This window comes from Triticum aestivum, chromosome 5D, assembly GCF_018294505.1.
Source record: "Triticum aestivum cultivar Chinese Spring chromosome 5D, IWGSC CS RefSeq v2.1, whole genome shotgun sequence".
NCBI classification, from domain to species: Eukaryota; Viridiplantae; Streptophyta; class Magnoliopsida; order Poales; family Poaceae; genus Triticum; species Triticum aestivum.
The window spans coordinates 336,931,443-336,948,356 of NC_057808.1; positions in this window are offsets into that span (position 1 = coordinate 336,931,443).

Sequence of the window (16,914 nt, forward strand, 5' to 3'; positions counted from 1 at the left end):
CCTTTTCCCTCCATTTTCTACACATAAGATCTATATTTACTCTTACCATAAGGTTGGATAACACCGATGGTACTGAAGAAGTTTAGCTCTGCATCGCTCTTGGTTGTACCTTTTGCATGTATCACTGTACTTACATTTACAGCTACTTGGTTATGTAGCATCACTCTTCATCTTATCTTAAATATTCTCCATTTTTTCTTATATTGTCACATCTATATTTACTCTTAACAAAATGTAGAATAAAAGCAATGCTTATGAAGAAGATACTGTGCTAAACTTCTTGAATTGCCCCCCCCATCAGCATGGACAAGGGCTTTATAGAGCCTGCCTTCACCAATAATGTAAGTTTGTCCTTCTCAAGCCTTCAAACTTTGTTGTGTATATTTGGTTAGGCATGACTGCAACAGATGTTTATTTTTGGTGTTTGCATCAAATTGCATGTTTAAAGTTTATTATGTACTTCATAAACAAAAGTTTGTCCTTCTCAATTTAAGTTTTCAGTTGCACAACCAAGTTCCTTCTTCATACCATGTAAATTATACTATATAGAGCAAGTGATCTTATTTTGCCAATCTGAAATGGGATAAATTGACAGCACACTAACCATTGATACTTATGAGTTCTTGATCTATAATCCAGTGGTGTCGTGAAGCTGCCAACTCCTTCACAATGTCATTTCCTGCCATGTCTTGACCTGAACAATACCATATTGTGTTAATGCTATTTTAAACTATGTCACTTTATTCGTCAGTAAGAAATGTGATGAATTGTCAGCACTGATACTTATATGTGCAAAACCTGTCATCTGTCTGCTTGCTTATCTTTCAGAGTGAGGAGGATATAAGTTTCAAACAAGTGCAGTCTCATCAGCTTGCTCAGCTGCTTGCGCTGCAGCTCCCGAGCAGGGCTAACCTTTCTTGAAATCTATTGAAGTGTTGTCGTTTTGTATATTATTTTGTCGGCGTGTTTAATTGCACTGGTGGCGATCTTTGATGCCCAGTGTATGTAATCTGTTGTCTGCTTGTGCTTTATTATCATAGTGGCGAACTTTGATGCCCAGTGGATGTAATATGCCGTAATTTCTTTATTGTATAGTTTAGGTTTTTTGTCTTATTCATGATGCTGCAGTTATTTTACTGTATATATATCTTGTCTTCGTAGTAAACCCACCAAACCGTAAAATTACGGTACATAATCGGGCCGTCATACAAATCACTATGTATGATCCGCATCATGGGCCCCGTCATCTTGGTCTGTTAATAGGCCTAAATGTAAACTGGCCCACTAGTAGATTCGGTCCTTTAATAGGCTGAGTAAACCGCCGGCCCTATTTTCCCAAGAAAACTCAATGGGCTTTTAGGAGGCTGAAAAGTAGGTTGGGCCTGAAATAGACCCCGGCCCATGATTGTGCCAATCAAATCATGGGCTTATAATAGGCCAAAATTGTCTCGGTCCTTGTTTGGCCTGATCAGATTATCGTCTGTGAGCAGGCCGGATGCAAACGGGGCCGTAGTTAGGCCCAACTATATGACGGGCTTTTAACAGGCCGAAATATATATAGGGTCGAAATGTTAAACGGGCCTTTAACAGGACGAAACTAATATCAGGCCGAATTACTAAATGGGCCTTTATCAAGTGGGCCCAAAAGCATAGCGTCTAGTTGACGGGCCGAATCTGATATGGGCCATAATTTAGCCCAAAGCCTCTCAAAGGGTCGGACCTGATCTGGGCCGTAATTTGGCCTAGAATGTTGTAGGCTTTTAACGGGCCGGATCTCATATGGGCCTTTATTAGGACCGGAACGTGGCAGACTGTTAATGGACCGGATCAAATATGGCCCGGCATTTGGCCCAAAACATGGCAGCCTGTTAATGGGCCGGCCTACTAGTGTCATCAAAATCTTTTGGGCCTTCAGCTGGGCCAGCCCATTATGGTTGGCGAAATCTCGTGGGCCTTTAGCTGGGCCGGCCCATTATGGTCGACAAAATCTTATTGGCCTTTAGCTGGGCCGGCCCATTATGGTCCGCAAAATCTCGCGGGCCTTTAGCTGGGCCAGACCATTATGGCCTGCAAAATCTTGTGGGCCTTTAGCTGGGCCGGCCCATTATGGTCCACAAAATCTCGTGGGCCTTTTGCTGGGCCGGCTCATTATGGACCGCAAAATCTTGTGGGCCTTTAGTTGAGCCGGCCCATTTAAACTTTATGGGCCACTTTTGGGCCGGTCCACGTGTCAACATTTCATAAGCGCATCTCGCCCATTGGATGAGTGACACCTGTGCCAACAGGGAGTTGACACGTGTTTCCTCCAGCCAATGATGATTTTACACGTGGAAAATCTCCATTGGTCCGGGCTGTTAACGGGTTATCGGATCCAACACCGGAACCGATAGCTTAACGGCGTTCCGTTACGGTGGATGCCACGTGTCGGTCACCCTTGACGAAAGCACTTCTGTGACGCGTGATTTTTCGTCATGGAAGTGGACACTTCCGTGATGATAATTTTGGTAATGTCATGGAACACTTCTACGACAGCACAGGTATGACTATCTTGATTCTATCATAAATTTGTCATGGATGTACATGCATGACAGAAAACGTGACCTACTGTGACAAACACGTATCATCACGGAAGTGTATTTTTTGTACTGGGGATGTGTGCGTGTGTGCCTTAATGGGAGACCGACTTGAAGAAAAAGATTGCATGTGTGCGATGGATAATGCCGATTGGTAGTGTGTGTGCATGCATGCACGAGAGAAACTTAGTGGTACAATTATAAAGAGAAGACCAATGTGTGGGTGTAAAAGACTAGGTGAGGTCATAATCAATGTAAAGTTGAATTCAAATATTTGAATAAGAGATCATGATGTTTGAAACCCATGCATGCATGAATATAACGGAGATCTGCATGGTGTGGTTTAGAAACGAGCACGTTGTAATGTATACACATTGAACAAGGTCAGACTGGTTTGAATTTGAGATACCGATGGCAGACATCGTTTGGACACATTGCATCCGTGCATGGACACACTATTCTAATTGGAGATGATGGGTGGCTTTCGCATCACATATCTATATCTATACCCCTATATATATATATATATTATTTTATTTTTTATATAGTGTGTGGATAACTTTAACTTTGAAAGATGGTCGTTGGATGAGGCCAATCCGATGGTGCAGAGCTGGCAAATTTGAGCACTACTGGCCGTTGGATATCATCTAGATTCCACCAGATTTTGCCACATGTACAATCTAGAAGACTCTATGGTTGAACTTAAGCATAATGCACAAACCTCAAAACACAAGCACTTCTTCTTTGTTCTAGAATCTTCCGTATCAGAATTGCCCAAATGTTTTTCTACATGATTATTTTTACTTTATGCCTTACAACGCACAAATCCATGAATCTTAAAATAGATTAGCTTTCTTATAAAAACTAGATGATTTTGAATGAAATGAACTATAAGAATTAAAGGAACATCTACATCATGCATATATGACTCAAAGCTTACATGTTATAATGTGGTATTTATTCATAATTTGGTTGCCAAATCTCATGTGTGCAATGCACGTGTACCTTACTAGTCTAAATGGTGTCTGTGTGTGTGTTGTGCGTGTTAAACACATTGTACGTAGTATATCATACTAGTCTAAATTGTCTTTTTTTGGGTACACGTTAAGCTTGTTCTCCCGAAATTTCAAGCCGAGCCTTGTTATGCCGAAATTTCAAGCTAGCGTCTCTGTCTATCGTGCTGCGAAACTCCCGCCTCTTCAACCCGCGCCTTGTTACCCCGAAATATTTACGATAAATCTTTGTCTCGTTGTGCTCTGACAACTCCCTCCATCTCAACCCGCGCCTTGCTATTCCAAAATTACAACGCGCGCGAAAACTCCCACCTCCTGTGAAATCCCGACACGCGAAATGCCCATGATACCCCTGAACCGAAAGAATCGCCTCAAATCAGTGGGGGTACTTTCGTAACTTACCCCACATTTTGGACAAGCGCGTCCCTAAGCCATGGTTCCCACTCCCATCCCATCCGCCCACCAATTTGTACACCGAGGCCGCGAAAACCCGCGAAGCCCCACACCCTCCTCCGTCCGCCACCCAGCCGAAGCCTCTTCCCCGACGACGTCGTCCACAGCAACACCTCGACGTCCCTCATCCACCGTACCGGATGAGGATCCGTCGTCGAGCTGGTCGTCCCGCCGGTTCAGCCACCCCGTCCTCCACCTCCAAGGAGCTGCCCCGACGTTCCCCTCGTCTTTCGCGCCACCTCCATTCCCACACCGACGTCTTCACCTACACCACTGGAAGAGCATCATCATCACCGTTTCCTCGGATGAAGCTGCGGCCTAATCGGCGCCACCAAAGAGGTTGTACACTAATCGTCGTATTTTCTTCTTGATTCGATCTCACGGTGCTGCCGGCGCTTAGTCCCGAGCCGACACGGCGCGGCTCCATCCACGGCGGCGTCGCCGGCCACTTCCTCCACGACATCGCTCCCTCGGCGGCGACATCCACATCAGTAGGAGCTGCTGATGCTTTAGCTCTCGCTCGCGCTGCTGCTCTCTGCTCTTCCTCTCGGTCCCCTTCCTGGTCTGCTCTTACTCTTGCTCGCGCTGCAGCTCTTGCTCTTGCTTGCGATGCTGCTCCGATTTAGCTACACTTCAGTCGACTGAATCGACTTTTGGGTCTGTCGATTTTCAGGGGGTGGGGGGCTCATCGGAGTTAAGGAAGAACCAGCCACAGTGGGGGGGCTCGCCGGAGAGGTACCCCACTATCTATCTTAGGGTTCAGGATGGGCGCGGTGGTCGCCGGCGATGGTGGGGCGGTGGCGTGGGGATCGCCGAAGAAAAAGCTCGGCACCGGGGGGCCTAGAGGGATGGCCGGGGCGGTGGGGAGTGTTTTTGGGGCAGGCGGGGCGGCGCACCGCTGGCCGCGAGCGGCGGGGGGCGGCTGTTTGGCCGGTGGTGGCTGGCGGCTCAAGGGGGTGGAGGTTGAAGATGAACTGCAGGCCATTGATTTCGTATCCAACGGCTGCAAAATCGACTGACCAGAGATGAAAAAGTCAGTCGACTGACGTGTAGCCTCACCTCTAGTGCGTTCAGTTTTGACACTAAAATTCAGTTTCGACAGCAAAATTCAGTTTCGACAGTTAAGTTCAATTTTGACAATTAAATTCAATTTTGACAGTTAAGTTCATAGATGAGCGGCTGATGTATTTTACATCTAGCACTTTGTGTTTATGTATTTTACGTCATCTATTGGATACTCTATTAGAATTCCACTCAGGTTAACATTGTCCCTCTTGTCCTGCTTCAGCCTCGGCGTCGTACAACTCACCGGAGCTGCTCCAACGAGGAAACCCTCCATCACAGCGGAGCAGTACCTCAGGCTCCATCTCCGGACGCCAAAGATCTTCTTCCCCTCCTCCGACAGCCAAGTCAGCCGGAGCATCCTCACCAGCCAACCCAATCACGCTGAGATCGACATGGCTTCGCCAAAGAGGTTGTACACTTGTTGCATCTCTTTTTTACTCTACATGTTACATATATTGTCCACTGAGCACACGAAGTAACGGGAAATACGATTATTTTATCCTACTATATGACAAGCAGTGAGGTACCAGGAAACTTAGCTATCTGTGATGGACTCTCTTGAACGCCATCATTATTTATCTCTGCGCGTTTGAGCTGTGCATTCGTCGATGGCCCTCGGAGTTGAGCTAGTAGGGCAGTGGCCTGTGTCCAAAGTAATAGAAGTAGCACAAAAACATTTTTTAGTGTAGGCTTTTCCTTGCTCAAGCCTGCCTACTAGAATCGCCAGTGCTTGAAAGGAAAAGTGAACGAAAAACATAGGAATTGGAAAGTTTCGTATGGTACTACTTTTCATGAATTTGGTGCAAAGGAATGGAGCAAAGGAAAGCTGTAGGATTTGTTCCTTTAGTGTCTCCTTGAAAGAAAAACCGTAGGAATTTTAATTTCCACTTGTCCTCCTTTTCAAATTCCTATTCATGAAGCATAAGACTAAGATATAGTAGCATAATAGCATTATAACAGTACATTTTCTTGTGGTTTGACTTAATCTCACCATGCTTCTTTGCATCATGTGATCTTCCAATTCTTGTGAACCAAACACCCAGATTGGCAGAAATCCTGTGTTTTTAAATTCTCTGTTTTGCACGTGCATTCCTATCCTATTCCTGTCTATTTCCTATCCCTGCATTGTTAGAATCCTCAAATTCAAACAAGCCCTTACACAATTACTTATGTTACAGATATGTGTCAAGGAAAACCTTGTGTGGTTTGTCCTGCTCCCGCGGTGCTGTGTTCCACCCCAGCTCAGCTGCTCCAACGATGGAAGGGTTCACCACAGCAGGGATCCGCACTCCAGAATTTCTTTCGCCGCCTCAGATCTTCTTCCCCGCCGCCGGCAGCCACGACAACTGCATTACCATCATCAACTGAGCAGATGACCTTGAGGACTACACGGGTCCGCAAGAGAGGTCGCACTCTTCCGTGTCTGCTTACGTTATGCATCGCTTAATATGATGACATGCTACTTTATCGTCGTGTTCACCTATTGGACTCCGAGTCTGGTCCAAACTTATGCTGAAACTTGAGTTTTTAAATGGTTGTGGGGTACATATTGGGGCAGCAATCAGTACTATTTGTCTACTATCTGGTTAATCTCGGGTGTCTACTATGAGTTTCATGTTGGGTGCAAACAAACATTAAAGGAGCCATTATCTGTATTTTTTAACTAAAGCTATTATCTGCCTGCTATCATTGGTTTTGGGTCTATCCACAGTTTTCTACCATCACTCTGGATTTGTGCATGCACTCCTTACATAATCTCACTATGTTTTATTCCTATGCATGTCAGTTATTGTACACAATGGAACCGAACATGTAGAGCAAAAGAGACGAGCCTTGCGTCGCAATAAAAATTCATGCAGATGTCGCTCCATGGTGGGCGCAAAGGCAGCCCCCCTCCACCCATTTCGGATCGTAATCAAGAGGAAGATAACTGTTCTGAGGGGGATTCAGAAGCAGAAGACCACTCCTATTTACCCCATGAGGTCTTCGCTCTAACTTGGCATGCTGATGTTGGTAATATCATGCATATGGTGCCTTGCATTGCTTACTGTATACATCAAAGATGCCATCTGCTTAGTTTAGACATGCTTTGTGTCAATGCCATCTGTTTAGTTTCTTTATCGTATATGTGAATCATGCAATGCCATCTTGTTTAGCCAGGCATCATATATGTGAATTTTGCAATGCCACCCTGGTTAGCCAGTCATCTTATATGTGAATTATATCATGACATCATTTTTTATTACGTGTTAAATTTGTCAAAAAATTTAGTACATTCAATTACTCTTCCTGTGCATCAGCCATTCGGCACGGTCATGGAAAAATCTGGAGTGGAAACAAGGTCTTCAGAGCAGACAATGCTATCTGACGAAGCACATGTCTTGCTGGTTACAGATAGCTCCTCAGAGGAAGATTCAAAGACAGATGACCAGTCCTATCCCCCCCCCCCCGAGGTGCATGCTCTAACTGTTGGGGAACGTAGCAGAAATCCAAAATTTTCTACGCATCACCAAGATCAATCTATGGAGTAATCTAGCAACGAGGGGAAGGGGAGTGCATCTACATACCCTTGTAGATCGCAATGCGGAAGCGTTGCAAGAACGCGGATGAGGGAGTCGTACTCGTAGCGATTCAGATCGCGGTTGATTCCGATCTAAGCACCGAAGAACGGTGCCTCCGCGTTCAACACACGTGCAGCCCGGTGACGTCTCCCACGCCTTGATCCAGCAAGGAGAGAGGGAGAGGTTGGGGAAGACTCCATCCAGCAGCAGCACGACGGCGTGGTGGTGGTGGAGGAGCGTGGCAATCCCGCAGGGCTTCGCCAAGCACCGCGGGAGAGGAGGAGGAGGAGGTAGGGCTGCGCAGGGGAGATGAAAACTCATGTGTTTGCAGCCCCCAATGCCTCAACTATATATAGGGGAGAGGGAGGGGGCTGCGCCCCCTCTAGGGTTTCCACCCCAAGGGGTGCGGCAGCTCCAAACCCATCTAGGGTGGCGGCCAAGTGGGGGGAGAGGGAGGCGCACCAGGCATGGGCCTTAAGGGCCCATCTGCCCTAGGGTTTGCCCCCTCTTCTCTCCAGGCGCATGGGCCTTGGTGGGGAGGCACCCCAGCCCACCTAGGGGCTGGTCCCTTCTCACACTTGGCCCATGTATGCCTCCGGGGCCCTGTGGCCCCTCCCGGCGGACCCCCGGACCCCTCCGGTGGTCCCGGTACACTACCGGTGATGCCCGGAACACTTCCGGTGGCCAAAACCATACTTCCTATATATAAATCTTTACCTCCGGACCATTCCGGAACTCCTCGTGACGTCCGGGATCTCATCCGGGACTCCGGACAACATTCGGTAACCACGTACGTACTTTCCCTATAACCCTAGCGTCATCGAACCTTAAGTGTGTAGACCCTACGGGTTCGGGAACCATGCAGACATGACCGAGACGTTCTCCGGTCAATAACCAACAGCGGGATCTGGATACCCATGTTGGCTCCCACATGTTCCACAATGATCTCATCGGATGAACCACGATGTCGGGGATTCAATCAATCCCGTATTCAATTCCCTTTGTCTATCGATATGTTACTTGCCCGAGATTCGATCGTCGGTATCCCGATACCTTGTTCAATCTCGTTACCGGCAAGTCTCTTTACTCGTTCCGTAACTCACATCATCCCGTGATCAACTCCTGGGTCACATTGTGCACATTATGATGATGTCCTACCGAGTGGGCCCAGAGATACCTCTCCGTTTACACGGAGTGACAAATCCCAGTCTCGATTCGTGCCAACTCAACAGACACTTTCGGAGATACCTGTAGTGCACCTTTATAGCCACCCAGTTACGTTGTGACGTTTGGTACACCCAAAGCATTCCTACGGTATCCGGGAGTTGCACAATCTCATGGTCTAAGGAAATGATACTTGACATTAGAAAAGCTCTGAGCAAACGAACTACATGATCTTGTGCTAGGCTTAGGATTGGGTCTTGTCCATCACATCATTCTCCTAATGATGTGATCCCGTTATCAACGACATCCAATGTCCATGGTCAGGAAACCGTAACCATCTATTGATCAACGAGCTAGTCAACTAGAGGCTTACTAGGGACATGGTGTTGTCTATGTATCCACACATGTATCTGAGTATCCTATCAATACAATTCTAGCATGGATAATAAACGATTATCATGAACAAGGAAATATAATAATAACCTATTTATTATTGCCTCTAGGGCATATTTCCAACAGTCTCCCACTTGCACTAGAGTCAATAATCTAGTCCACATCACCATGTGATTAACACTCATAGGTCACATCACCATGTGACCAACATCCAAAGAGTTTACTAGAGTCAACAATCCAGTTCACATCTCTATGTGATTAACACTCAATGAGTTCTGGTTTGATCATGTTATGCTTGTGAGAGAGGTTATTAATCAACGGGTCTGAACCTTTCAGAACTGTGTGTGCTTTACGAATATCTATGTCATCTTGTGGATGCTACCACGCGCTATTTGGAGCCATTTCAAATAATTGCTCTACTATACGAATCCGGTTTACTACTCAGAGTCATCCGGATTAGTTTCAAGGTTCGCATCGACGTAACCCTTTACGACGAACTCCCTTTCACCTCCATAATCGAGAAAATTCCTTAGTCCACTAGGTACTAAGGATAAGTTGGACCGCTGTCATGTGATCCTTTCCTGGATCACTATTGTACCCTCTTGACCAACTCATGGCAAGGCACACTACGTGTGCGGTACACAGCATAGCATACTATAGAGCCTACGTCTAAAGCATAGGGGACGACCTTCGTCCTTTCTCTTCTGCTGTGGTCAGGTCTTGAGTCTTACTCAATACTCACACCTTGTAACACAGCCAAGAACTCCTTCTTTGCTGATCTATTTTGAACTCTTTCAAAATCATGTCAAGGTGTGCGTTCTTTGAAAGTATCATCAGGCGTCTTGATCTATCTCTATAGATCTTGATGCCCAATACATAAGTAGCTTAATCCAGGTCTTCCTTTGAAAAACTCCTTTCAAACAACCCTTTATGCCTTCCAGAAATTTTTTACATCATTTCGGATCAACTATATGTCATTCACATATACTTATCAGAAATGTTGTAGTGCTCCCACTCACTTTATTGGAAATACAAGTTTCTCATAAACTTTGTATAAACCCAAAATCTTTGATCATCTTATCAAAGCGTACATTCCAACTCCGAGATGCTTACTCCAGTCCTTAGAAGGATCGCTGGAGTTAGCATACCTTTTAGCATCCTTAGGATCGACAAAACCCTTCTGATTGTATCACATACAATCTCTCCTTACGAAAACTGGTAAGGAAACTTGTTTTGACATCCATCTGCCAGATTTCATAAATGCAGCTAATGCTAATATGATTCCGACGGACTTAAGCATCGCTACGGATGAGAAAATCTCATCGTAGTCAACTCCTTGAACTTGTGTAAATACTCTTTGCCACAAGTCGAGCTTCATAGACGGTAACATTACCGTCCACGTCCGTCTTCTTCTCAAGGTTCCATTTATCTCGGATTTCATGGCTTCTGACCATTTGTCGGAATATGGGCCCACCATCGCTTCTCCATAGCTCGTAGGTTCATCGTTGTCCAACAACATGACTTCCAAGACAGGATCACGTAGCACTCTGAAGTAGCACGCATCCTCGTCGTCCTACGAGGTTTGGTAGTGACTTGATCCGAAGTTTCATGATCACCATCATAAGCTTCCACTTCAATTGGTGTAGGTGCCACAGGAACAACTTCCTGTGCCCTGCTACACACTAGTTGAAGTGATGGTTCAATAACCTTATCAAGTCTCCACCATCCTCCCACTCAATTCTTTCGAGAGAAACTTTTCCTCGAGAAAGGACCTGTTTCTAGAAGCAATTACTTTTGCTTCCAGATCTGAAATAGGAGGTATACCCAACTGTTTTGGGTATTCTATGAAGACGCATTTATCCGCTTTGGGTTCGAGCTTATCAGCCTGAAACTTTTTCACATAAGCATCGCAACCCCAAACTTTTAAGAAACGACAACTTAGGTTTCTCTAAACGGTGTCGTCTCAACGGAATTGCGTGGTGCCCCTTTTAAAGTGAATGCGGTTGTCTATAATGCCTAACCCATGAACGATAGTGGTAATTCGATAAGAGACATCATGGTATGCACCATATCCAATAGGGTGCAGTTATGATGTTCGGACACACCATCACACTGTGGTGTTCCAGGCGGTATTAATTGTGAAACACTTTCCACAATGTCTTAATTGTGTGCCAAACTCGTAACTCAGATATTCATCTCTATGATCATATCATAGACATTTTATCCTTCTTGTCACGACGATCTTCAACTTCACTCTGAAATTACTTGAACCTTTCAATAATTCAGACTTGTGTTTCATCAAGTAAATACACTCAGTATCTACTCAAATCATCTGTGAAGTAAGAACATAACGATATCCACTGCATGCCTCAGCACTCATTAGACTGCATACATCAAAATGTATTACTTCCAACAAGTTGCTCTCATGTTCCATCTTACTGAAAACGAGGCTTTTCAGTCATCTTGCCCATGTGGTATAATTTGCATGTCTCAAGTGATTCAAAATCAAGTGAGTCCAAACGATCCATCTGCATGGAGTTTCTTCATGCACATATACCAATAGACATGGTTCGCATGTCTCAATCCTTTCAAAAATGAGTGAGTCCAAAGATCCATCTACATGGAGCTTCTTCATACGTTTTATCCCAATATGACTCAAATAGCAGTGCCACAAGTATGTGGTACTATCATTACTTTTGGCATGAACATGTGTATCACTACGATCGAGATTCATTTTAGGTGCAACACCATTGAAGGTATTATTCAAATAAACAGAGTAACCATTATTCTCCTTAAATGAATAATCGTATTGCGATAAACATAATCCAATAATGCTCAATGCGAACACCAAATCTCAATGGTAGAGGGAGCATGCGATGCTTGATCACATCAACCTTGGAAACACTTCCAACACACATCGTTATCTCACCTTTAGCCAGTCTCCATTTATTTCGCAGCTTTTATTTCGAGTTACTAACACTTAGCAACCGAACCGGTATCTAATACCCTGGTGCTGCTAGGAGTACTAGTAAAGTACACATTCATATAACGTATATCCAATATACTTCTGTCGACCTTGCCTGCCTTCTCATCTACCAAGTATCTAGGGTAGTATTGCTTCAGTGACCGTTCCCCTCATTACAGAAGCACTTAGTCTCGGGTTTGGGTTTAACCTTGGGATTCTTCACTAGAGCAGCAAATGATTTGCTGTTTCATGAAGTATCCCTTTTGCCCTTGCCCTTCTTAAACTAGTGGTTTTACTAACCATCAACAATTGATGCTCCTTCTTGATTTCTACTTCCGCGGTGTCAAACATCGCGAATTGCTCAAGGATCATCATCTATCCTTGATATTTATAGTTCATCACGAAGCTCTACTAGCTTGGTGGCAGTGACTTATGGAGAACCATCACTATCTCATCTGGAAGATTAACTCCCACTCGATTCAAGCGATAGTGGCACTCAGACAATATGAGCACATGCTCAACGATTGAGCTTTTCTCCCTTAGTTTGCAGGCTTAAGAAACTTGTCAGAGGTCTCATACCTCTTGACGTGGGCACTAGTCTGAAATCCCAATTTCAGTCTTCGGAACATCTCATATGTTCTGCGACGTTTCAAAAACGTCTTTGGTGCCACAATTCTAAACCGTTAGCAATACGCACTGAACTATCATGTAGTCATCAAAACGTATATGCCAGATGTTTCGTAACATCTACAGACGACGTTGAGGTTCAGCACACCGAGCGGTGCATTAAGGACATAAGCCTTCTGTGCAGCAATGAGGACAATCCTCAGTTCACGGACCCAGTCCGCATAATTGCTACTACCAACTTTCAACTAAATTTTCTCTAGGAACGTATCTTAAACAGTAGAACTAAAGCGTATGACATAATTTGCAAAGACATTTTTGACTATGTTCATGATAATGAAGTTCATCTGATTATGGAACTCCCACTCAGATAGACATCCCTCTAGTCATCTAAGTGATTCATGATCCGAGTCAAACTAGGCCGTGTCCGATCATCACGTGAGACGGACTAGTCATCCTCGGTGAACATCTCCATGTTGATCGTATCTGCTATACGACTCATGTTCGACCTTTCGGTCTCTTGTGTTCCGAGGCCATGTCTGTACATGCTAGGCTCGTCAAGTCAACCTATGTGTTTTGCTTGTGTTCCGAGGCCATGTCTGTACATGCTAGGATCGTCAACACCCGTTGTATTCGAACGTTAGAATCTATCACACCCGATCATCACGTGGTGCTTCGAAACAACGAACCTTCGCAACGGTGCACAGTTAGGGGGAACACGTCTCTTGAAATTTTAGTGAGGGATCATCTTACTTACTACCGTCGTTCTAAGAAAATAAGATGCATAACATGATAAACATCACATGCAATCAAATAGTGACATGATATGGCCAATATCATTTTGCTCCTTTGATCTCCATCTTCGGGGCACCATGATCATCTTTGTCACCGGCATGACACCATGATCTCCATCATCATGATCTCCATCATTGTGTCTTCATGAAGTCGTCACGCCAACGATTACTTCTACTTCTATGGCTAACGCGCTTAGCAATAAAGTAAAGTAATTTACATGGCGTTATTCAATGACACGCAGGTCATACAAAAATAAAGACAACTCCTATGGCTCCTACCGGTTGTCATACTCATCGACATGCAAGTCGTGATTCCTATTACAAGAATATGATCAATCTCATACATCACATATATCATTCATCACATCTTCTGGCCATATCACATCACATAGCATACCCTACAAAAACAAGTTAGACGTCCTCTAATTGTTGTTGCATGTTTAACGTGGCTGCTATGGGTTTCTAGCAAGAACGTTTCTTACCTACGCAAAAAAAACCACAACGTGATATGCCAATTTCTATTTACCCTTCATAAGGACCCTTTTCATCGAATCCGTTCTGACTAAAGTGGGAGAGACAGACACCCGCTAGCCACCTTATGCAACTAGTGCATGTCAGTCGGTGGAACCTGTCTCACGTAAGCGTACGTGTAAAGTCGGTCCGGACCGCTTCATCCCACAATGCCGCCGAAACAAGATAAGACTAGTAGCGGCAAGAAGAATTGACAACATCGACGCCCACAACTACTTTGTGTTCTACTCGTGCATAGAAACTACGCATAGACCTAGCTCATGATGCCACTGTTGGGGAACGTAGCAGAAATTCAAAATTTTCTACGCATCACCAAGATCAATCTATGGAGTAATCTAGCAACGAGGGGAAGGGGAGTGCATCTACATACCCTTGTAGATCGCGATGCGGAAGCATTGCAAGAACGCGGATGAGGGAGTCGTACTCGTAGCGATTCAGATCGCGGTTGATTCCGATCTAAGCACCGAAGAACGGTGCCTCCGCGTTCAACACACGTGCAGCCCGGTGACGTCTCCCACGCCTTGATCCAGCAAGGAGAGAGGGAGAGGTTGGGGAAGACTCCATCCAGCAGCAGCACGACGGCGTGGTGGTGGAGGAGGAGCGTGGCAATCCCGCAGGGCTTCGCCAAGCACCGCGGGAGAGGAGGAGGAGGAGGTAGGGCTGCGCAGGGGAGATGAAAACTCATGTGTTTGCAGCCCCCAATGCCTCAACTATATATAGGGGAGAGGGAGGGGGCTGCGCCCCCTCTAGGGTTTCCACCCCAAGGGGTGCGGCAGCCCCAAACCCATCTAGGGTGGCGGCCAAGTGGGGGGGAGAGGGAGGCGCACCAGGCATGGGCCTTAAGGGCCCATCTGCCCTAGGGTTTGCCCCCTCTTCTCTCCAGGCGCATGGGCCTTGGTGGGGAGGCGCCCCAGCCCACCTAGGGGCTGGTCCCTTCTCACACTTGGCCCATGTATGCCTCCGGGGCCCTGTGGCCCCTCCCGGTGGACCCCCGGACCCCTCCGGTGGTCCCGGTACACTACCGGTGATGCCCGGAACACTTCCGGTGGCCAAAACCATACTCCCTATATATAAATCTTTACCTCCGGACCATTTCGGAACTCCTCGTGACGTCCGGGATCTCATCCGGGACTCCGAAAAACATTCGGTAACCACGTACATACTTTCCCTATAACCCTAGCGTCATCGAACCTTAAGTGTGTAGACCCTACGGGTTCGGGAACCATGCAGACATGACCGAGACATTCTCCGGTCAATAACCAACATCTGGATACCCATGTTGGCTCCCACATGTTCCACGATGATCTCATCGGATGAACCACGATGTCGGGAATTCAATCAATCCCGTATTCAATTCCCTTTGTCTATCGATATGTGACTTGCCCGAGATTTGATCGTCGGTATCCCGATACCTTGTTCAATCTCGTTACCAGCAAGTCTCTTTACTCGTTCCGTAACTCACATCATCCCGTGATCAACTCCTTGGTCACATTGTGCACATTATGATGATGTCCTACCGAGTGGGCCCAGAGATACCTCTCTGTTTACACGGAGTGACAAATCCCAGTCTCGATTCGTGCCAACTCAACAGACACTTTCGGAGATACCTGTAGTGCACCTTTATAGCCACCCAGTTACGTTGTGACGTTTGGTACACCCAAAGCATTCCTACGGTATCCGGGAGTTGCACAATCTCATGGTCTAAGGAAATGATACTTGACATTAGAAAAGCTCTGAGCAAACGAACTACACGATCTTGTGCTAGGATTAGGATTGGGTCTTGTCCATCACATCATTCTCCTAATGATGTGATCCAGTTATCAACGACATCCAATGTCCATGGTCAGGAAACCGTAACCATCTATTGATCAACGAGCTAGTCAACTAGAGGCTTACTAGGGACATGGTGTTGTCTATATATCCACACATTTATCTGAGTTTCCTATCAATACAATTCTAGCATGGATAATAAACGATTATCATGAACAAGGAAATATAATAATAACCTATTTATTATTGCCTCCAGGGCATACTTCCAACACTAACTTGGCAGGGTTATGTTGCTCATATCGTGTGTATGGTATCGTGCATTGCTATGTCATTTGCTTAGTTTAGACATGCTTTGTGTGAATGCCACATGTTTAGTGTCTAATTACCATATATGTGAATTATGCAATGCCATCTTGTTGCAAGACATTATATATGTGAATTATGCAATGCTATCTTGTTGCAAGGCATTATATATGTGAATTATGCAATGCCATGCTATTTAGCCAAGCGTCATATATGTGAATTATATCATGTCGTCCTTTTTTGTATTTATCATTGCTTTCGTCGACAATGTTTGTATGTTCAACTGCTCTTCCTGTGCATCAGCAATTTGAATTGGTGATGGAGAAATCTGGAGTGAAAACAAGGTCTTTAGAGCAGACAATGCTACCTGCTGAAGAAGATATCTTGCTGGTTACAGATAGCTCTTCAGAGGAGGATTCAGAGGCAGATGACCAGTCCTATTATCCCCTTGAGGTGTATGCTCAAACTTGGTAGGGTCATATTACTCATATCATGCATATGTTGTATTGCAATGCTTAGTTTTTACATCATATACACGATATTGAATGCCATCTCCTTAGTTGACACATCATACATGCGATTGCCCTCTACTCACTTCCTTAGTATATAAATCATATATTTGAATTATATCATGCCATGATGTTTACATAGACAGCATGTATCTGAATTATGGCATGCCAACCCATTTTTGAAAGACATAATATA